The sequence below is a fragment of the Callospermophilus lateralis genome, chromosome 7 (assembly GCF_048772815.1).
Source record: "Callospermophilus lateralis isolate mCalLat2 chromosome 7, mCalLat2.hap1, whole genome shotgun sequence".
In the NCBI taxonomy this organism is placed as follows: domain Eukaryota; kingdom Metazoa; phylum Chordata; class Mammalia; order Rodentia; family Sciuridae; genus Callospermophilus; species Callospermophilus lateralis.
Genome location: NC_135311.1, coordinates 57,829,407 through 57,852,958, shown reverse-complemented (window position 1 = coordinate 57,852,958; position 23,552 = coordinate 57,829,407). Strand labels below are relative to the sequence as shown.

Sequence of the window (23,552 nt, the reverse complement as noted above, 5' to 3'; positions counted from 1 at the left end):
AAAAGTGTCAATTGTTATTACACTCAATAGGAAAGTAATTACAAAAGAGATGGCTTTACCAGCACAATCAAATTTTATGGTTCTAATGTCAGTAAGTATGCAGTAATAATAATATGCCCAGAAAGATACTTAGAAATGTATATAATCACCTGACTATTGCCATGAGTTGAAAAAAAAATGCATTTGCCTAGGGGAGTAAGCCAAAATGTTTTAAGTTTTTAGTTCACAGCAACCATTTTAGAACACAATGAACTTTTGTAATTATCTTTTTTGTGTTTTCCCCCTTTCTAGGCAAAGTGTGAAGCCCTGTTAGCTGCCAGAAGAGGCAATATGAATATTTAAAGAGTACAAATGATACAATTTTTGTCTCTAGCCAAGTCCTAACCCTTTGCAATCTACCCGGGTTCCCAATCTTTTGAAGGGGGGAAAAAACCCAAAAAACTAAATAGTCCCCATGTTGGCCTGTGACCTTCAAAGCTAGTTCTGTATATTTGAAGCCAGTGCTCAATAGAGCTTAATAATTTCAGTTACAAGGATCAGCACACAGGACAGGGAAATAGTGAGAGATGAGAAAGAGGAAAAGATGGTTTTGTCATTCTAAATATATTCAAGAGCACTGCCTACGTGACTACCAAGGCAGGGGTATCATGCCACATCAGGTTTCCAGTGATGCAGCTAATGCAGTTATTCCTTGGATGTCTCCTCTGTATGAAGGGAGAGTGGAATTTGGACTGCTTGTAAGATTTCCTTTAATACAGTTAGAGGACTAATTGATAGTTCCTTACCTTAGCCTTTATTTTTTTTATTATTAATTGTTCCAAACATTACATAGCTCTTGACATATCATATTTCATACATTTGATTCAAGTGGGTAATGAAGTCCCATTTTTACCCTGTATACAGATTGCAGAATCGCATTGGTTACACATTCACGTTTTTACATACTGCCATACTAGGAAGCAGAATACCTTAGCCTTTCTTCATATCTGTCAGAACTCTAAAGATAGCCTACCCTTACTAAGACAAAACAAATATGGTACAGTGGAATAATATTAATACCACTAATATTAGTTATAATCATCATTTAATGAGTGATCACTACGCAGGGAAAAATTCTAAACATATGACATTATCTTATTAAATTCTTTAAAAAAATCCCTGAAATTTAGTTACCATTGTTACCTTCTTCATTTTAAAAATGGGTAAACAAAACCAAGGGAAAGCTTGTTATGAAGAGTATACAGCTTGATTATTGGGATGGCACTGTTGAGAAAGAAGAGATATAAATGGAAATTAAGGGGAAGATATTTAGGTACTTAAGCACCTAATTATTTCTTACTTTTCCTTTCTTCTTGATTTATTGTTGAGAGCAATGGTTGATGGACAAAACCTGAATATCAGTAAACGTAAGAGAGTAGGAATTAAAGACAGGAGAAACAAAGCCACGATAATATCACAGGAGTGAGGTTACATTCATACTCCACCCTTAGCGAGAAATGGGAAAGTAGGGTAAGTGTGGTTCATGTCCAAACCTCCTACAGAATCTATATGACTTTGGTAAAGGCTTGCTTTGCCTTATCCTCAAAGGCCATCTCAGATACAGCCCAGCCTTTACCTGTTCAAATTGTAGAGACTCATAGTAACCTGTGAGCTTGTACCATAATGTGCTGAAGTTTCTCTTGAATGCTATTTCCTAAACTGCCTTAATGATTTAAACAAGGCTTATATGGGACCCAAAGACACCATATGGCCACTTTCAAAACTAATGAAAAAGATTTTATATCATAAAAAGCCTGGAATTTGATGTTCTTTCTTTATCAGATCCCACTTCATGTCCACATGCAAAGGGAAGACGAGAAGGTGACTTAATTTCCAGGGTTATGAGAATTTCAAGTTACAGATTTTTTTTTGTTAGTGCATTTCAATTATACAGAGTAATGGGTTTCATTTTGCATATAAATTATGAAATCAGCATAGGTGCCTGTCAACAGAAGAATGTATAAAGAAAGATTTAACTTGAAGGCAGATCATAGCAGTTATTTATAATGCACAGATTTTTCTGGAGCATAATCAGCTAGCATGGATATAACAAAAGAAAAATTAGAGTTTTCACTTGTACTTGGCAACTCTGTAGTACTTTATGAATCCAAGTCCATTTTAACCAGGCTAATTGTGTTATCTTTACGGAAAGTCTATTATTCCTAATTTGCAGAAGAGGAAATTATGGCATAATAATCTATTAAGTGAGCTGGATACAGGACAGGAATTTATTATTTATGCTTTCTTGGTTTTTAATTCACTTATGAAACCATCTTGATCAAGCAGATGTCAAAATGTAGCTTAAATAAACACAAACAGAAAGATGATATGATTTGAGCACTCAGTCCTCAAGGGTCAGTGGAAGCTCACTGCCTTACAGGCCAACTCATTTAGCCATATTAGTAGTTCTCAGGCACCTATTCCATAAATAACTATTAGCACTAAGGTGCAGAAGGATAAAGTTGATCATTTTCTGCTTGTTAATAACCTGGTATATATTCTTGCACATTTTTCTCTTTGTTTATACAAATATACAATAATTAACATACATACCAAGGGGCTTTGCATATTTGTTTACTTTGATTAAAATATAATCATTATGCCTAAATTATATCTGTCATGTGAGTTAACTCATTTGTTATAATAAAGATCTATATTTTGAATAAATTGAGAATCTATTATACTATTTATAAAACAATACTATTATTAAAATAAAATTTTTAAAAACCCAAATGTTTGTTAAGCATCTCCTGTGCATCAGTGTTGACTTTCTTCAAGAAGACAGCTAAGGCTTGATTTTGAAGAATAAATACTACAGCTCCAGGTAAGGGAAAAGAGGGCCAGGAGAGCTGTCCTAGACACAGGAAAACATAGGTAATCTTGTAATGTGCTCTCAGAGAACCCTGTCTGTGTTCTGACAGAGTGCTTCCCACCATCTGTGGTTATTATTAATTTTAGTTGTTTTCTTCATTACAGTGAGGATATAGAAACCAAGTCTGGGTTCTTCACTGTATGCCTTGTGTTTTGCACTGTGCCTGACCCATAGTAAACACTAGATAAACACTAGATTTATTAAACAAAAGCATGAATTAAGGGAAATGCAGATATTCAAGGGAAAGAGCATAGAATACTTTCTTTGTATCATCTGTTACTGCCTGAATCATGTTTTCCATTTGCATGTACCTATGTTTGATCATTCTCTCCACTAGAATAGCCAATTAGCAGAGAACTTCTATCCAGTCACTACTCTCCCTGATATGCATAGAAGATCTTCTATACAGTAGCCACTCAAAAATTGTTAAATGAATGAAGCATGAATGGCATGGTTGGGTGAAAATAAATTTTGAACTCTGATTGTCTGAAAGTACTTATCACTCTTGAAAGTACTTATTGTCTGAAAGTACTTATCACTGTTATTATCTTGCATACATATTTTTTTACTTGCTGTTATGGTTTGGATATGAGGTGTCACCCAAAAGTTCCTGTGTTAATGCAGGAATATTCAGACATGAAAGGACTGGATTATGAGAGCAGTAACCTATCAGTCCATCTTAGTTCAAGTGGACTGACTGGGTGGTAAGTCGTAGGGAAGTGGGGCATGGCTGAAGGTGAGGGAGGTGGGTCACTGGGGGTGTACCCTGGAAAGGTTCATCTTCCCTATGGCCCTTCCACCTTCTCTCTATGCTTCCTGGTCACCATGACGGGAGCAGCTTTCCTTTGCCAGGTTCTTCCACCATGCTGTTTTGGCTCACTTTGGGCCTAGAACAATGGAGGTGGTTCCCATTGGACTAAACCTCTAAAACTTTATGCCAAGGTAAGTTTTTTCCTCCTCTGAGTTTTTATTGGAAGGTCCTATGGTCACAACAATAAAAAGCTGACTAACACACTAGCTTGTCTTTGTCCTCTTTGTCAAGAGCAATGCTTGGTACAGAGTAGGCACTGGTGCTAGGAAGAATGTCAGCCCCCTAAAGATGTCCATGCACTCATCCTAGGAACCTATTTTGGGTTCCATACTATTTCTTTTGAATGTGTTCTCTAATCAAGTGAGTCCTTCAAAGTATAGAATCTTCCCTGGCTGTAGTCAGAAAGAGATACGGATATGCTGAGAGTCATAGCCAAGTAGGAACGATGCATGGCATTTTGCTTTGAAAGGTGACCCTGCTCAGGGATTAGGGTGGTTCCAGGTTTAGGGTGGATCCTGCTGGATTAGGGCGGTTCCAGGTTTAGGGTGGATCCTGCTGGGAATAGGGAGTATCCTGCTGCCTCAGGCGCCTGCTCCTGGAGTTCCCGTGGAGTTCTCCCGGGGTTCTGAGAGAATTGGTGCACGGAGCCCGGTGGAGGCAGTGTAATTTTCCCAGAACGTGCGTGCAGAGTGCCGGTGACAGTCAGGAATAAAGAGCTGCTGTTTGAATCTACAAGGCTTTTGTGGTGGCTCGGTTATTTTGTGCCCAGCCAGACTGCGGCATGGATATGCAATGGATATGAGGTACTGCCTGTGAAGATGAAGAGAGGAATGCAGAGATAGCTCTAGAGCTGGAAAAGGTGACCAATGAATTCTTCTTCAGAACACTCTGAGGTTTGTATCTGGATGACAACTCGACTTTAGCCCAGGGAGACCCATGTTGCTCTGAGATACAGAACTCTTATAAATCTGTGATGTTTCAAGTCACTACATTTGTGGTAATTTGTCATTATGTCAATAGAAAACGATTACACTCAATATCTATTTAATGTGTAACTGAATTAATATTTATAAAAAGTTCCATAGGAAGAGATAACCATGGCATAGTGATTAGGAAATCTGCTTTGGAACCAGGAGGATTTGGGTTTGAATCCCAGCACTGCCACTGTGTGAAGTGTTCAACTCATGTAAGGTTATCTAGGTATCAAATGCAAGTGATCATTATAATACTGCCACATGGTTTGGAAGGATTAAATTCTAGGACAAAGGTAGAGTATTGAGTGCAGTAAGATCTACAGTGAGTTCTCAGGAAGAGTAGGGGTTAAGTCAGAGCCAGAACATGAAAACATAACAGGCCCAGAATCTTCATACTGGGGACAGAACCTGGTGAATGAAGATTGGTAGGTTTAAGATTGTCCTGTAGCTGAGCATTTGGAGGACTTTATTCCTTCTCTTGTTTTCATGCTTCTTCATTTTTCACTATGTTATTTTGACATTTTTCTCCTTTTTAAATACTGCAACTGAAATTATCCATAATTGTTTATTTGCTGGTGATTATTATGTACACTTTTATCATTTACCTCTTTCTTCCTACAGATTCACAAGTTAGATTTCATCGATTGATGTGAGAATAATGCAGTGGCCAGATTCTTCTGCAAAATAGACACTTTAACATATGTTCATCCTTCTCCCAAAATTCAGAGCCCCAAATTAAGCTCTGCAGAATACAGATCCTCTGCCCCACCCAGAGTCAGGTGGACTGTTCCATATTGCACCCTGTACTTTACTCAGTATCTTAGCCAGGTTAGGACTGGATTATCTTTAAACTGATCTCTTAAATTGATAACTTTGATTAATACAATCTAATAAAGCACATAACTTATTTTTAAAAAATAACCTCAGAACATTATTGGTCACATTATATTTATATCTATGGTGGTATAAGAAACTAAGTCTTCCATGACTTCTTTACATGGATCAACGCCTACCTATTTTCCCTTATCATGGACTTCTGAGACTCTTCAAAAAAATAAAATTTCTTATTGCATTCAAAATAACATCCCACCCTGTCAAGATCACTTTCAATTTTTACATCAATATCTGTCATATTAGTTTTCTGGTTTATAGACAGATTTCCCCCAAATAAGACAGCTTCAAGGATGTGATCCTCTGGCACTCCAGTAGAGATCTGTATGCAACTTGGTAAAGTGACAGTAAAAAAAAATGAGGGGTTTATTTACCAAGCCACTGTGCAGTGTTCTGGACGTCTTATCATTGCATTCATACCTGATATTCTTATCCACATTCCTAAGTTTTCCAGACTGCTAGGCAAAGGTATCTGATGGTGCATGTAATAACAGTTATGATGGAAGGCACTGCAATAGTGGAAAGACCAAGGATTTTAGAAAACAGATTTGAATTCATATAATTCAGACCTCTCAGGGGAGGTGGTGATGGTAGTATAATAAATGATAGTATATTGAAGTGTTGGGGCTCAGAAAATTATACACCAAAGCATAGCATTTTGGCATTGTGAATACTTTGAACTAAAGGAAATTAGAAGGTTTCAGAAGCATGATTTCTCTCTGACCTTTTTCTGCCCTCCTGTCTCCCCTCTGCTTCCCCCTACCCCTGAAACAATTCATAGAAATCAGAATTTTTCTTCCCCAAGGTGGGTCATAAAACCTAGAAAAGTCATTATCCCCCTTATACCGTGAAGACCCTCCTTACAAAGGGGTCCTGGCCCATACCATAAAGGAAGAAATACTGCTGAGAGACGAAGAAGAATCTAACAGAGTCTGTTACACTAGATCTTACCCCTCTATGCAATCACATCTACATGGTTGTTTATTCTGCACTGAATCTGAGCATAGAAATAGACTGTTTTCCCTGAATCACTGGGTCCTCAGTTCTGAAGTCTCCCATGTCACTTAAAACTTTGATTCAATACAATTTTTATGCTTTTCTTTTTGTGAGTCTCTCGTTTGTTATAGGAGCACTGTCATGGGCCTTACGATAGGTGAAGAACAGTATCGCATCTTTTTGCCCCCTCAGAACTCATGAATTTAATTTACTACATTCTGGATTATATAAAGCCTGAAGCTATCTATTTTCCATAGTGGATCTAAACTTCCTTGTGAACACCTGCCTTTCAGAGTAGGAACGGCATGGGAAAGGAAGAATCCCGAATACATTCTCAGTTTTTCTCTTTTTCTCACTGTTCCTTTTCTGGCAGAACAACACAGGGGTCTAGATGGAGGCCTGCGAGACCTCATGGCTGAGGTGGGGAGGCAACATCAGAGCAGTGAACGGAGGACTCTGACAAAGTGCTCTCTCTGTCTTTGTTGGCCTCTGTTGCCTGTGTGTCGCTGTGTCCCTGATACCCTACTGACAACCGCTACTCCTGTCTTTGTGGCCCCAGGCTGACTTGATCCGTCTAAACTCACAGGTGAGTTCAGACCCTTTAATCTCCAGCACTCCTTCTTTCTAGTCCCAGGTGGGCTATGCCCTTTCAGCTCTGCTGAGTCATGGCAGTTGTCCTTTCTGCTTTCTGACCTGCCTGCCACGGAGGCATATTGAGAGGGGAAGTTCTCCCAGTTTCAGACTAGAAATGAGGTACAAGCTCCTCGACATTCTATTAGATTCAATGACCAACTTCCTTCTAAAGTGTACACAGCTGCCATTTTGCCCTCCTCCCCTCCTCTAGGCTGGCGGTGTCATCCTGTACCTTATATTAGGTCCAGTGTTCTTTCTATTATGGGCACAGAGATGAAGGTTCCCAATGAGTCTGAAATATCAAGCACAAACATCCATTTTCCTGTTATTGAAAATACTTAGATCTTCACACTTTGCTTTTGATATGTAGAAGTAGCTTTGGAATTTAGAAGTCCTTGTTCTTTCTTGACAAGGCTAGCCTCATTTAACACTGACATAAATGCCAGCTTCTTTTTTCTGATTGTTATTGTCTCTTGTCATCCTCAGGCCTGTCCTTCTCTGAGGCACTGAATCCAATATGATAGCCACTAGCTGTTGTAGTACTAAACAATTGAAATGTGGCTACTGCCACTGTGGTACTAAATTTCTAATTCTAACTGTTTTCAATTAAGCTTAAGTCTCAAAACTAGTACTTAAATAGATTATTACAAAACTTTAAGGTATTTGAAACTAATTATGTGGGCATATATATATACATACACATATATATTCACACTGTGAATTTTATGAAATCCAAATGCAGATCAAGATCAAGTATTTCAGGTAAAAATTTAATACTTAATTAAGATGTCAAATATATACTGGATTTAGAAAACTGAAAAAAAGGAATAAAATATAATTAACTTTAAATTGATACCTGTTGAAATGATAATAGTTTGGATATACTAGGGAAACAAAATATATTTTTAAAATTAATGTTATTCCTTCTACCTTTTAAAATTGTGACTATTAGAAAAGTAGTTCACTTCATATTTCTATGGGACATGCTGACCTAATTGAGTGCACCAAAACTTAAGAGAAATGAAAAATAATCAGTAAATGTTCCCAAAAGATTATACCTATTTCATCACTTATTGGTACTTTATTTGTCACATTGTTTGTAGTTAATAACTGAATCTAAACAATATTTTAGGATATCTGTGCTTTGTCAGACATTTAGCTGTATCTTTTTTTATCTTATCTATCAATATATTACCATTTCCAATAGCATATTCTGTAATAAAATATCATTATGAAGCTATTTTGAATTTTCTGACTTAAATTATCACAGTCTATATCTTTTCAGAATCTAATTATCATAATAGTTACTTTTTAAAAATTTTACCTTCATTAAAATTAACCAACTATTTTGTATATAGAGTTTAACAATCTGGGTTAGAAGGTCAATCTATCCCCAATTAGTCCCATGACCTTAATCAAATTACTAAACTTCTGAGAATCTTAGATATATCATTGGTAAAATGAAAATAATCATAATATTCACTTTGTGGGATTTAGCATAGAAATCACATAAGGAGTGTCCACTTTATTACTGTCACAGGGTATGTGAAGACTTTTGTTTGCTCTGTGACTAGAATAAACATAAAGAATTGAAATGATTTATTTGTATTAAAACTAGGTATTTGCTGAGAGAAATAATAAATTCAATTGCATAACATGGGCATGGAAATAATGGTGCTTATTGTATTTGAAAAATGAAGCACAAACATCCATTTTCTTTACAATATCCTTGATGGGTACCTAACAAAAGATTACATCAACAGGAACACAGAATTTATCCTGTAGTTGACATCCTTGAATGGGTAACATTAGGGAGTCACAAATGTGATGTAAGTAACAACAGCCTCAGTGTTCGGGACCAGCTGGTACATGCAGTTAAGATCAGAATACGCTCAGTAACTCAGCTGCCCTCAGCACAATGGCCAATTGATGGTTTGGCTGTGAATAACAGCTCCTTCATCACTGCCTCATTTACCTTATCCTTGAAGTGCAGCCCAAGCTGATTTTACATGGAAACCATTTCTCTCCAGCATGACCCCCTGATAAGTATATTGCACACCTGATAAGTATACTTCATTCATCAGGAAGAAGAGCAAAAACATTTTCACTGGACATTGTCATCTATGAAATCAAGAACAACACCTATTTACCACTTAACATTCATTTTCCATACACCAGATAAAAAGTAAGCTGAAATTTACATAAAAATAGGCTGCTGTCTTATTTCTACTTCTGATACAATAAAAAGCAAGCTCTGTGACACGTGAGGAGTTACATGCAAGCAAAATATATTTGATTGCTATGATATCAAGACTGTCGCCTCTGAGATTTTAAATACCCTGACTAGCAAGTAAGGAACTAAAATTAACATGCAAAAAACCAATCTGTAAATCTGTAAATACTATAAAAATATGCGCTAGACAATTGGATGAATTGAGGGATTAATTTTGGCTTACTATAAAGGCAAATGGAATACGTAGAACCTGAAAAACTATTAAAATATGTAAGCCAAAAATTTCATTTGAATGTTGGGGACAAGAAACTAGTGGTGAACCAGGGAAAGTATATTTCAAGTATTTCTGACTAATTCTCAAAATTGTTTGAATTTGCAGTTAAATCTTTAGGACTCAAAATATTTCTCAGATGTTTGTCATTAAGAAAAAAACTATAGTTAATTATGTTGTGATTACCTTTATACATGATCTTTGAATGAAATATACTGTATAATATATAATACATATCCATATGTCACCTAGAATCAGAGAAAATCAAATATTTGAAACTGGATTTTAGATTATGAATACTATCTTAAATTATAAAATAATGAGAAAAAAAATCAAATCTTGAGATGATAAATATACTATTGCAACAGGGAAGAGAAGTGTGTGCTACAAGGCTTTGAGTCTCATGGTCACTGTGGGGTACATCTGAATAGTGCCAAATGCAGGTTTGCAATCAGCAAGAAGTACTTCATCGATCCTATAATCATTACTACAAGTATCATACATATTAACTATGGTGTGACAGTTCACAGGAAGTCTTCAGAGTTCCTTATAGATATTTCTGACCTCATTCCTAATCCTAACTGGGTAATAAGTAAAGGTTAGATGGTTTTCTGATTGGGGTTTCTGGAGGGGCCCCATTTCCCCTCTAAGGGTTTGAGATTTCCCTCTTCTATTTCCCAATTTTCATTCAACTGAAAGTTGCTTAGATCCACCTATGAGCCTTCACCTAGTTTCCTACTCCTCTCAAGAATGAGAACGTGGGAGAGGATGAACTCCAATAACCTCTTCTTCTACACCCACCACCTTCTACCTCTCACACCAAAAAGCTGTGGGTTCAGAGGACCCAGGCTGTCAAGAAGCCAAAAGATACCTCTACTTCCCTGCCTCTCAAATCATATAATCAGCCTCAGGCCAGCTGTTGGGGCACAGGGGTGGGATCCTTCTCATTTTGCTACCCAGTATTCTGTTCCTATCATGAAAAGAGTTGTCATTTTTATATTTTAATAATATATCTCCTTCTCCTTTGCTAGCTTATAAAGGATAGAAACATTCTTTGCACTTTGTTTATGTGCCTAGCATAGTATTGGTTCACTCACAATAGCTAGTTAATCCTTAAAAATATTAATATTTCTGAATGCTTTGTAAGAGTCCAGGGATAGACTAAGTGCTTTATATGTACTCAATTGAGTTATCCAAATAATGTCATGATGTTGGTACTTACATTCAGTCACAGGAAGGTTAAGTAACTCACCTATGAACTTAAGGCTAATAGGTGGTGAACCAGGGATTCAAACTCAAGCAGTTTGGCTACAAAGCCCATGCTCTGTCAGAATGCTGCACATAGTACAGAAGTCAGAGAAGCCATTTCTGCTTCAGTCTTGAGGCAGGTGGGGCATGAGGACTCTTTGAGTAGAGGTAAGAGCATGCTCTAAGAAGGAACTGGGGGACCCGAAAATAACTGAGTATGTCAGACTGAAGGCTGTGTGGGTAGGGGCTGTGGGAGATACAGAGAAAAGAGTGGCAGGAAATCAGTCCAGAAAGGTTGATGGGGCCAGTTTTCAAAAGATTTTGTGTGTCGAGTGAAGGAGTTTGGATTTTCATTAAAAGGAAAGTGGGACGACATTAAAGGGTTATGAGAAAATGACATTGGATATTTTTTAAAAAACCACTCTAATTAATTAACAAATAATAATCATGTATATTTGTGGAGTAGAGAGCGATATTTTGATTTATGTATACATTATACAAAAATTCAGTCAAGTCAATTGACCTGTCCATTATTCACCAATTTATCATTTTTTGGTGTGTGTGATAAGAACACTTGAATTTTAAAATAATAATTTGGCTGAAGTGGCTCCAAGTGTTGGGTTGTCACATCCTGAACTAGAGTAATGGCTGCAGTTAAGAGCAGATTGAAATATTAAAGAAATTGAATCGCTAGGATTTGTCTTATAATTGGATATATGCTTGCATGTGTCCAGGAGTATGAACTGAGTGGACACCATTGGTGGAAGAAGAAAGTACCATGGTGAGGGAGGAGCAAAGCATGACTAGTCCTAGTTCTATTCATAACTAGTAAAAGCAGCTTCTGGTCAGAGCATTTCTATTCTCATCCAAATGGACAACTATGTTCAGACGTATACTAAGAACTGACCTGCCTTCTCACTGAAATAGTACACCCATGGTAAAACCATGGCACTGTTAATAATACATTTTAAATGCATAATGGGTTAAATAGACTTTTGAAACCTGAGCTAGGTGCCAAATCTTCATGTCTGATGTGTTACCAGTTTCCAATAACTGAGTTAAAACACTAGAGTGGACTTCCATAAGGCAGGGTGATAACTGTCTTGTCCACTACTCTATGTTTAGTCCCTAGCACATTTAAGGAATACAAAAAGCACTCATTGAATGAAAGAATGGAAACACTGCTTTGGAGAACTCAACTCGTATCTGTGTTAGAGGGGTAATATCTAAGTAGAACAGAAATATATATGAAATTTATAACAAATTTCACAATATATATAATTTCATGGCTTTTGGGCCTTAAGTACTATATAAGTTATTTTCTATGCGTGTATATCACTCTAAAAAATTTCATATTTTCCAGGAATCTATTTCTCTTTGAAAAATTAATGAATTTAATGGCTTGGGGTAAGGGAATCCACTTTCTCATCTCTCTCCACCCTGCAGGAAGCATCCACATTAAGTGCCTGTTGGGAGTGGATCATGCCCCAGGTAGAATCAGAGAATCTAAGTCTCAGTCCTAATATGGGTTCATCAGGGTTATGCTGTAAGCTGAGTGGCTTATGTTCACTGAGTCCTAGTTTCCCCATTGATCAATGTGGAAACCAGCAATGTTTGTTCTGCTATAGCTCTATAACCCTGAACCCTAGAGCTGGGAAGCATTCCAGAATTCAGAATGTGCAGATCTTCGGAGGTAATATAATGAACACTGTTTTTGTCAGTCTTTTCTCTGCTGTGACTAAAGGATCTGACCAGAACAATTATAGAGGAGGAAAAGTTTATTTGAGGGCTCATGGTTTCAGAGGTCTTAGTCCATAGAAGGCTGGCTCCATTCCTCGGGGCTGAAGATGAGGCTGAACATCATGGCGGAGTGTGTGGCAGAGGGAAGCAGCTCACATCAAGATTATCAAAAAGCAGAGAGAGAGACTCCACCCTCCGGATACAAATATATACACCAAAGCCATGCCCTAATTCCCACCTTCTTCGGCCACGCTCTACCACTTCAGTTACCACTCAGTTAATCCTCATCAGGGAATTAAATCACTGAGTGGGTTAAGACTCTCACAACCCAATAATTTTTCCTCTGAACCATCTTGCATTGTCTCACACATGAGCTTTTGGGGGACTTCTCACCTCCAAATCATAACCCACAAACTGCTCATTCTTTCAGTGACACCTTCAGGGCATTGCATGATATGCCCCATGATAAACACACTCATAGCTCTACATCAAAACAGCAATGAACTGATAAATAGCCTGAATGTACCAAATAAATCAGGTCAGATTAGGCTTTTCTATCTACAAATAAACAAACAAAAAGTGAATAGCCGTACTTTGAGAGGGTAATTTTTTTGTTTCATCATGCTTTGTTCACTTTGAGATTTCAGAATTGGGAGAAAAGAATTGCAAAACAGCTGTTTCGAGGACCAGATGAGATAATGACACTCAAGAAGCAAGTACAGATAATGAGGAGCTGAGTGAGTCCTGAAGCTATATGGATCAATTCAGAAATGTCTTGGTTGAATTGGGAAAGCCTTTCCTTGTGAAGAGGTGACCAGGACTGGGGTTGCCTTCAATGCATGTAGTGAAGACAGCAAGGACACTGAGGTGTGTGGGGTAAGGTGTATTCTGGGAAGTGTGAATAGATGCCTCTGATGAAGCTGGAGAATTCTGGTTTGTCAAATAAGTAATTAACCTGAAACTATCCTGAAAGAGAAGGACAGTGTCTTACATGCTTGAAATGCCAGAGGAAAACTTGTTGGGCTGATGGAACTGCATGGGCTCAGGGGGGGAAGACAGAATGCAGATATCCTCAGCTCTCATCAGGTCGGTAGAAACCGGAGACAGGAGAGTTAGAAACAGAGACATGGATGTTTGGGCACAAATAAGGGATAAACTTTAAATGGGAATAAGAGAGACAGGAGAAATTATTTCGCAGGCCTGTTGTCCTAAATCTTTTGTTTTCTTGTGACCTGTCACTTGTTGGCAAGGACACAGTTGAGGCAGAAGAAGAAGGAGTGTGCTTGCAACTAGGAGTCAACGGTGGCCAGTTTCTCATGCTCCAGGGCAAAATACCCAAAGGAAGAAGAAATGCAGACCATGTGTTTCTTGGCAGACAAGAAAAGGTTTCCTAGAATACCAGTAAAAATATACTATGCACCTGGAAAAGGTTTTGATTAAAAGCTTAAAAATAGATTGAGGCTTCATGAGAAGGAAAGGGCAATAGATAGACTTTGTCCATTCAGTCCCTCATTCCTTCAGTGAACTTTAATTGTTTCTTTACTGTGTCCTGGACAATGTGTTTGGGCTAGGGGTCTAAGTCAGGGAAGTCTGTCCTTGATGACCTGAAGGAGTCCTTAGTCTAAGAGAAAAGTGAAATGTAAAATGGGGTGCACATTCAAGACCACAAATCATAGGAAGAATTTTCAGAAAATAGAAGTCAGATTGATCAATGTTTTTTTTTTTTCTAGGCCTCAAGTATACAAAGACCTTCTCCTTGCCTCAAACAAAAGAAAACAACAACAACAAAAACCTGAAGCAAAAGCCAATCCAAACATGGGGAGGGATGGGCAAAGCTTCTCGTGGGGGCTCTTTCCATGAAAAGCTGAAAGATGAGGGGGCAGGAGAAGAGGAACAGGAAGGGGATTTTAGGCAGAGGGGAAAGAGGAAATACCTTTATAGAACCTTAAAGAGAGAGGTATAAATTCATTCACTTTAAGGACAAATAAAGTAATATAAATGAACCAAGTAGTCTAAGTAGAGAAAGCCAACAGCAAAAGCATGGTGACATATGTAACTGGCCCCAGCCTCATGCTGAGGAGGCAGTGAATGAGGATGAGGCCAGCAGGAGGGAACAACTGCTTTTGAGAGGGGACAGCAGTCCTCAGCCCCGCTGTTGCTGCCATTAGTGAACATACACCCAGTGCCGCCATAGTACTCACATCTCAAGAATAAGCACACACAAAATTCTAATATAAAATTCACCAATTTTAAAAGGTGGCTAACTAATTAAAACTTAAAATGTGTTAAGACAAATACTACCAGGTTTGCTTAGTGGATTGGGCATGCACCACCAGTTCGCCTCCCTCTGGGGTGAGCAAGAGTGTGGATAGCTCTCAGGAAGGCCAATGTCAAGTCCCTACTGCATTCAGGAAAAGGGTCCAGCTTCTAAGCATGATAGAAAACACCCTCCTGATGTGGCCTTTCATATTTTTCCATTCTCAATCTACCACTCTCTCCCCAGAATCGATGCTCTATTCACGCTGACTGCTTACAATTTACTTCAAGAGACCCATATTCTGTCACTTCATCTCTCTGATTCCTTGCAGTGAGTTGAGTAGTGCTCCTTCAAAGGTTATGTCCAAGTTTTAGTCCCTGGAACAAATAAATATTCTTTTTTTTTTTTTTTTTTTTGGAAAAAGGGTCACTGTGATTGTAGTTAAGACTCTCAAAATGAGATCATCTTGGATTTGGAGTGGGCCCTAAATCCCAGTAGAAAGTATCTTTGAAGAAAGAGAAGAGAAAAGGAAGGGGATATACACAGGGAACGCTGCAAATGTGGCCTCATGGAGATAGAGCTTAGAGTTCTGCTGCCACAAGCCAAGGAATGTCTAGAGTCATCAGAAGCTCAAAGTTGCAGAGAAGGATTCTCACCTCGAATCTTCAGAGGGAGGTTGGCCCTCAGGAAGCCTTGCTGGCTTCTGGCCCCCATAACTATAAAAAGTGATTTGGGGCCACCACATTAGTAGTAATTGTATGGCAACCCTAGGAAATCAATGAACTCCTTAACCACTGGTCATCCTTGCCTGGCTTCCTCTCCCAAAGTTCCACATCTGTCTCCTGGAAACCTACTGGTGGCCCCATCACCCTGCTCCTGTCTGTGAAAGCACTTACTAAACATGCTATTGGGTGGTTTTCGGCCCCTCACACAAAGCAGCACCTGAGTGTTAAACACCCTCACAGCAAAGACGAGCAACTTTGTCTCAGATCCTCAGAACCCCTATGTGCCCCACATGCTCAGTAGTTGTTTGTGAAGTTGTCTGGATCGATTGTTATTTTCAATGTTTGAAAGTTCACCTAGTCATAGTTACTTTTATGACCTACATTTCTTCTCTAGCACATGGTCTAAGAGCTGTAACTTAATATAGAAATATAGTGAAATAAAAATTTATATTTTTTATATTTTAGAAATGTTACTGGACACTAAGATAACTAATGACCATGAAAATGACTAAAAACTCCAACCTAGATTTGTGCCTTTAAAGAGGAAGATTATGGTCACTGCTGAAGAAAAATGCAGGGATTTGTGTGTAACCATCAGGTCAATAAAAGTCAATAGTGTGATGTGCTTGATAAAACAAACCACCAAACAAAGGATCAATGAAGAAGCAAACACACAGGAAGTAACGCCGTGCATGGTTCATTATCTCTGGATTAAAGCTGAGGTGCTTGTGTAGGTATTCTCTCTTTGATATACTTTAATAACTCTATTAGGAAAGCACTTCATGGTTCATACAATTACAGAATTTTAAAAGTTGAAGAAAGCTTACAGAAATCCCAGATGTTTCTAAACTATATTCTATGAATTCTTAGGAAATTGCAGAGAACCTTCTAGTGCCTTTATGGGAGGAATGTGTGGAGGCAGTGGTGCATTATTTGCTTGTACGTTATAGGGCTTATTACTTAATTTAGAGCCTAGTGCAAAATGAATGCATGGAGCTCTATGTTAAGATTCATTAAGATTTATGAGGCCATGACAGCAATAAAAAACCCAGTCTGGGGCCCTGTGTGATTACAAGGTATACTTGCATGAGGCAGGCCCTTCATGGTAGGATCTCCATTTTAGAAAGTTACTTGGGCAATGACATAAAGGATTAATGGATCACAACTGGCTAGAGTAGAGGTTATTAAGAATTTTTTTTTTATTAGTAATGCAGTCTAGTAACGATGGGGGGCTGCACTAAGTTCTTGTAAATGGGAGTCAAGTTTTATCATCCTTAAGTAACACTTCATATGATCATTGAATTTTACTGTTTAATCTTCTCTACTTTAATTGTATTTGTAAGATTCTTAAAGTTTTATTTGAAACACCATAAGGCTTCATGAAATAAAAGAGACCCAATAAGAAAACTTTATAGGGTAAGGAAAACAAATTACAAGAATAAGTTAAAGTGCTTGCAATTCTGTTAAAAATAGCCCAACTGAATTAGTGGGTGTCACGAAGTTAAATCTAATAGCAACAAATATAAGAATACAGAGACCATTAGGAATCCTTAAATATAAGAAATATGCCTAATATTTGTGTGGTGGCTTCCTGTAGTGCTTGTTGTCTGATGGGTGCACTATGACCTCCTTTTCCTTCTTAAAAAGCCATTAGTACTTGAATTATGCCATGGCCACTTGAATGGCAAAGGACCATGCTGAAAATCAACATTACACTTCTGGGAAACTAAAGAGATCTCAAATACCCCAAACAAAGGGCCTAGGTCACAGGACCTGAAATTCTGCATTGCCAGGCAGCCCAGGCATGCTCTTTAATTTGCTGGCTGCACTGGGGGCTGGTGGGGTGGGCAGTGAGGCAGAGAAGGCCAGAGAGTACACCTGAGGAGCATCCCTGGCTCCAGTATACCAATTGTGTGACTCTGGCCAAGTTATTACCCTTTTCTGAGCTTCCATTTTCTCATCTTTTATTTAGGGAATTATAATAGTATCCATGACATACAACTATGAACTCTGAAGATTAAATGTAATCTATGTTCTCAGTCCTGGCACATATAGTAGAAGGAAATCAATTAATATTCAACTGTTCACACAAATAAAGTGTACTCTTTTAATGAAAAATAACAATAGTCTTGATTTTATGGGTTTTAAAAAGTATGGAAGGATTGTACTGAAGTTGGCTGCTTGGGATTCTACAGCTGTGCTGTACAGAATACTGAGGACATGAGAAGCCACAGACTCAGCTAGGGTCAGGACCCTACCAGACAACACCTATGAATCCAACTCAGTTGCCTCCATGTCCACATGCATGACAGGGACGTGGGCTTGTTCATGGTGTGCAGCATGACTTCCTAATCTTCAGGATGTGTGTGGATCCCCTTCAGGCAGCATCTCCAACCATAAGAGTAAAAAATTTCTCAAGTTAATATTAGAGTGATGAAAGGGCTTAGAAGGAGGTCGGGTGGCTTCTAGCTAAATGTCAAAGTGTATCCCCATTATTTCTCTTAGTTCTATTAGAATGATCAGAAACAGTACAAATGCTTGATTTATTTAACAAACTAGAGCTTTTTATTCAGAACCATCAGTCAGTGCTTAATCTTGAGTATTTCTTTTTATGAATAGGTGTACTTTGAGACTATAGATCTATTAAAGGACAAGAACAAGGCATTTATTTAAAACTCTTAGCTTTAAATAATAAACATTTAATATATAGCTGTAGTCATTTCAACCAATAAATACAGTTTCTTGACTCCTATTATGTTCATGCTTTATAGCAATGAGGTAACTAAAATTTATATGTGATAAGATTTATAATGGAGGTGAGATAAGGATGCACAAATACTAATAAAATCAGGCTCATTTTTAACCTTTTAAAGTAGTACATTACCCAGGCCTTTGGGGATCAGAATAGGGTAGTGGCACATTAAAGATGGTTTCCTTTCTAGGTGCAGGCACTAAAGAAACATAGTAGTAAAAACTACTAAATATATATCTGCTTTCCATTGTTACCACAGTTGGCAATTCTAAACACCATTCATGATAACACTTTCCTGCCCTCTTTTTCATTGGTTTTGGCAGAACACATTCTTTAAGGAGAGATGCTACAGCCCCCACTCCCACCCCTTATCACTCCTCCAGGGAGAGGTTGAGTTAAACCCCTTCCTTTCAAACTGTGCAGTCTTATGAGCTCTTTGTAACCAACGAAATGCAGTAAATGTGACACTATGAGCTCACAGCAAATGAATTTCTGCCTAGGTCACTGGAACACTTGTGCTTGGAGTCTTGCAGGAAGTCAGACTCCCTAGGGCTGCCATTCTGCAAGAAAGCCATGAAAATGTTATGTGTAGGCAGTCTCAGTCTTCACCTCCTCCTAGTCCAGATGTAGAAGGAAGGGTGAATGATCAATCCTTCAGTGGATGCCCGGCTCTAGCTTTTTTGTTTGTTTTGAATCAGCTTTTGACTTTTCTCAATTGAGGCTAGAAACATCATGAGCAGAGATGAGATGCAGCCACACTGTGCCTTTTCCAATTATTTGACCTACGTAGTCTGTGAGTATAATAAAATAGTGTTTCAAGACAACTTTGGGGTGGATTGTTAGGGAGTAATAGTAAATGGAACACTACTTTAAGTTGGAATAATTATTGCAATTACTGAGTGTTACAAGATTTAGATTAGTATATTTTTATATATAATCTTCATATATATTGCATTATACATGGAAGTCAATCCAAAGAGCTCCCAACCATACATTTGTCCTTAGCACATGGATTCATCTATGCATATCTGTCTTAAGAGCAGGTTTATGGAGAGGTTGGGAACCACTAGAGTAGTTTTTGGCTAAAGTTAATATCTCCAAACCCTCTGGAGCTGCATTTAAACAGTGGTTTGAGGAGAAATACACAAATAGGATAGAATAATGATTGTAAAGATAAAGAATGAGAACTCAAATTATTTCAATTTATGTGACTACTAAAGAATTTTTATTTATGTCTAAAACTTAAATAAATGAAATTATGTGAATGCATAGTATTTTTGTTGAGTAAGTGCAAGTTTTAGCACATACATGAAATTCTGTACTGAAAATTTATATCTTTTACATTACAATATATTATAATGTCATATAAATATAAAACTATTATTTGAAACATTTTAAAATCACATATTCTGAAACTGTATTAAGACTGAAAAGAAGAAATAAAGTAATGATTATTATTGCATAACTTACTGAAAAAATTTTTTCATCTAAGAGAAGGGGTACTAAAAATGATTTTCTCTGGTGTCAAATATGCTAGATTGTATCATTGAACATGGAAAGATTAATCTAATGTATGAAATATGATATGTCAAGAGATTTTTAATGTTTTGAACAAACAATAAAAAAAAAGACGAGACAAAACTTCAAATAGAAGATCAATCTTACTCTCTTCAAAAAGAACATTCTTTTTTTTCTTTTTTAATAGCAGAGCATCTGAAATCCCTGCAATTAGCAAAATTCCTACACACATGCCTCCTACATAGGAAACATATATTGTACCACCAAAGTAAAAAAAAAAAAAAATCTGGACGTGGCCTTCTCCAAAGTGCTGGCAGGCAGGTTGCTGGCATGTGATCCACACTATCAAGCATGCTCCTGCAGTTGACACAAAGCTGATAGAAGTGAAGCATCCATTCCCCTCAGTAGGGTGGTAGCAGTGCAGATGCAGGCAGGGAGAGAAGAGGCACCAGGGCCCTGTAGTCACAGCAGGGTATCCTCGCCATATCCTTTCTGTGGTCTGCTTCTGGCTGATTCTCTCTGCCTATGTTCTGCTGGTTTCTGCTCATTCACAGAGCCTCATTTTTCAGCTTGTCCTCTTATCTAATTTTGTCTAAATCACCCTGATTCACTTTCAGTTATTTATAGTAGAGACCTTTAAACTAATATGCAAAAAGTGAAGAGAATCTTGACAAGGTGAATATAGAAGTTGGAGACAAGAGAAATATTGTAGGCTGAGAGAAAGCAAAAGTATAGAAATCTAAAAAATACATTGTGTTTAGGAACTATTAGAGGTTTAGTATAAACTGAGTTCACATGAACTAAGAACTGAGTTCCTGAAAAGGGTATTCTGAAATAAAGGAGGTGTCTCAGTCAGTTCTGGTTGCCAGAAAAAAAAAAAAAATGCCATATGATGGATGGTTTCGACAACAGAAATTTATTTTACCATAGTTTGGGAGACTGGAAGTTCAAAATCAGAGTGTCAACAAGGTCAGGTTCTGGTGAAGACTTCCATCTTGGCTTGCAGATGGCCACTTTATTGCTGTGTCCCTTCAAGCTAAAGAGAGATAGGAGACAAGCTCTCTGGTTTCTCTTTTATAAGGGCACTAATCCCATAATAAGGGTCCCACCCTCATTACCTCATCAAATCCTAATTACCTCACAAAGTCCCACCTGAAAAAAATACCATCACACATATGAATCATGGGAACATAATTCAGTCCAAAACAAGAGCAAAATGAGATTTCATCCAGGGCCAGGCCTGCCTTATAGGCCACATGTCAGAGTGTGGAAGATTGGCAAGGAAAGGTTATAGGAAATTTTCATGCAAGGTGTCATGTGATTAAAACTTATTCTTCCAAAGTATTACTCCTGCTACAGGCTGCAGGCTGGACAGGGAGAGGAAAGAACTACATCAGGAAGTTTATTTGCGAGACTCCTGCAGTAGCCAAGGCCAATAATGTAAAAGAGCTGGGTTCAAGCAGGAGAAGCACATAGGGGAGATAGTAGAATCTGTGTGTGAGAGATTTCAAATGTGGAACCAACAGAATTAGTCAGACATCTGGATGTGGGGGTGTGCAAAAGGGAGGAGTTGAGAATGACTCAGAGATCTCAGGGTTGGGTAACTGGGAGGGGAGGAATGCCAATCAAAGGACACACAAGCGAGGCTGGCATGGAATAATGGCAAGATCATAATTTTGGTTTGATCATAATTTTGGTTTTTGAATTCTGGGTTTAAAGAGCTGATGGAAAACCAAATAGATATGTCAAGTTAGGTATAAAGCCTGGAGCTCAGGAAAGAGACTAAGGCCAGTGAAGGACTTTCAGGGTTCACTTGAAAAGACATGAAAGTGGGATGGATGAGATTGTCCTCAGGCAAGAAAAGAAGGTCAAGAATAGAAATTCCGTACACTGGTAGATGGTTTTCTTTCTGACATGGCAACAAAGCATTTAAATGAGAGAGGAAGCAAATTCTTTTAGTATAAAATGTTTTCAAAATCTTAAAAAGAGAAAAGCAGAGATAGCAGATGAATGGCCCAGATTATTCATACCATTGAGATGGCCCTCAAAACAAGAATCTGAAAAGGCCCTTGATAAAATCACTGGTAGATTAAATTTGAGGATTGGTTTCAGCAGAGTGTGAGTGTGTGCTTTGGGAGGAGGGATAAACCTGTGCTGTAATTGGCTCATAAAGTGAGGAAGTATAAATTAGTCTTTCTAGAAGTTTCCTTTGAGTATGAGATAGTAGCTTGAACTAACAGAAAAATTTTGCATGATTGCTTTTGTTGTTTGACAGAGGAAATTTTTTTTTAAAGAGAGAGTGAGAGAGGGAGAGAGAGAGAGAGAAAGAATTTTAATATTTATTTTTTAGTTATTGGCAGACACAACATCTTTGTTTGTATGTGGTGCTGAGGATCAAACCCGGGCCGCACGCATGCCAGGCGAGCGCGCTACCGCTTGAGCCACATCCCCAGCCCTGACAGAGGAAATTTTAAGGAGAAGATATTTCTTTATAGCATCCACTAATATTACAAGCCCCACAAAGAGAAAGAAAGAAAGCAGTTAAAAATATTGTCTGTAAAGTGCTCAGCACAAAGTTCTAAATAATGATTATTATTTTATATACTAAATTGCTGTATTATTATAGACGAATTTTAACTTGTTATTTGAAGCTCTCCATTCCCCTTCCAAGATTTTCCTTAAATGGAATAAACAAATAGCTCAAAGAAGACTGTTCATGCAAAGGTAACCTTTATAGTATTGTAATAGAAGAGGTGCCAAGAAAGCTCCTGGATTTCAACTACATCCTCACCCAAGAAGGAGTTTGATAACTGAAGTTACAATGCTATAATTTGTTTCCTACATATTGAAGGTATTAAAAATGCAAATGTATGTGACACGGGGAGGTTCACAGAAAATAATAGATCATGCTATTAATCTCTTGCTGTGCGTTAACTTATTAGCTCCTCTCTAGTTACAATTAGATGAAAATGGCGTGGCAGCCACAAAAGTAAGTTGCTCTGATCTCCTTCTTAGAAATATAGTGTCAAAAATAAAAGAGGAAGTAAAGAAGGAGAGAAGGAAAGAAGGGAAATGGTGTTCTTCTGCTATAAGCTGAGCTTTCACCTATAGTTAGCTCTCTTGGTTGGTAAAAGCTCCCTGCTGGCCTGGTTCCTAGAAGCCTGGGGAAAGAGAGGGTTTTATCTGAATGAAGTAGAAATGCCTTGGCAGATGGTGGAGGAAGGAATTAAAGGGCTCAGAGAAGTGTGCATTGCTGAATGTATATATCACATGAATTTTGAAGACCCACCAGAGGATTATGTGTCACGGGAATACCCAGTAGACACACTGCTCACTGAGGCCACGGGAATATAATGGTGAGAGGAACACCAGCATCACTCAGAAGTCCACAGGGGGCTTTTCTCTGCAGGTCAGAGCTGATGGTGGGAGAGGCTATCCCAGAGCTGAGCTTCTTGAAACTAATGGGGTCTACAGTCTCTGAAGAAATGAAAGCCAGGTGTCAGTGCTTAACCACCAGAAGCCAAAAACGAGGGTCATCAATCATTATAAGAAAGACCAAGGCCAGTGTGACAGCCAAAGGAGTTAACCATAG

The 23,552-nt window shown here is 38.1% G+C and overlaps 1 protein-coding gene across 4 annotated transcripts in view; it reads right to left on the bottom strand.

Annotated features, from left to right (window-relative positions):
- Positions 1 to 23,552, bottom strand: part of Plppr5 (phospholipid phosphatase related 5) — a 272,420-nt gene that overhangs the window by 28,375 nt on the left and 220,493 nt on the right. The gene's annotated exons all lie outside the window — the stretch shown is intronic.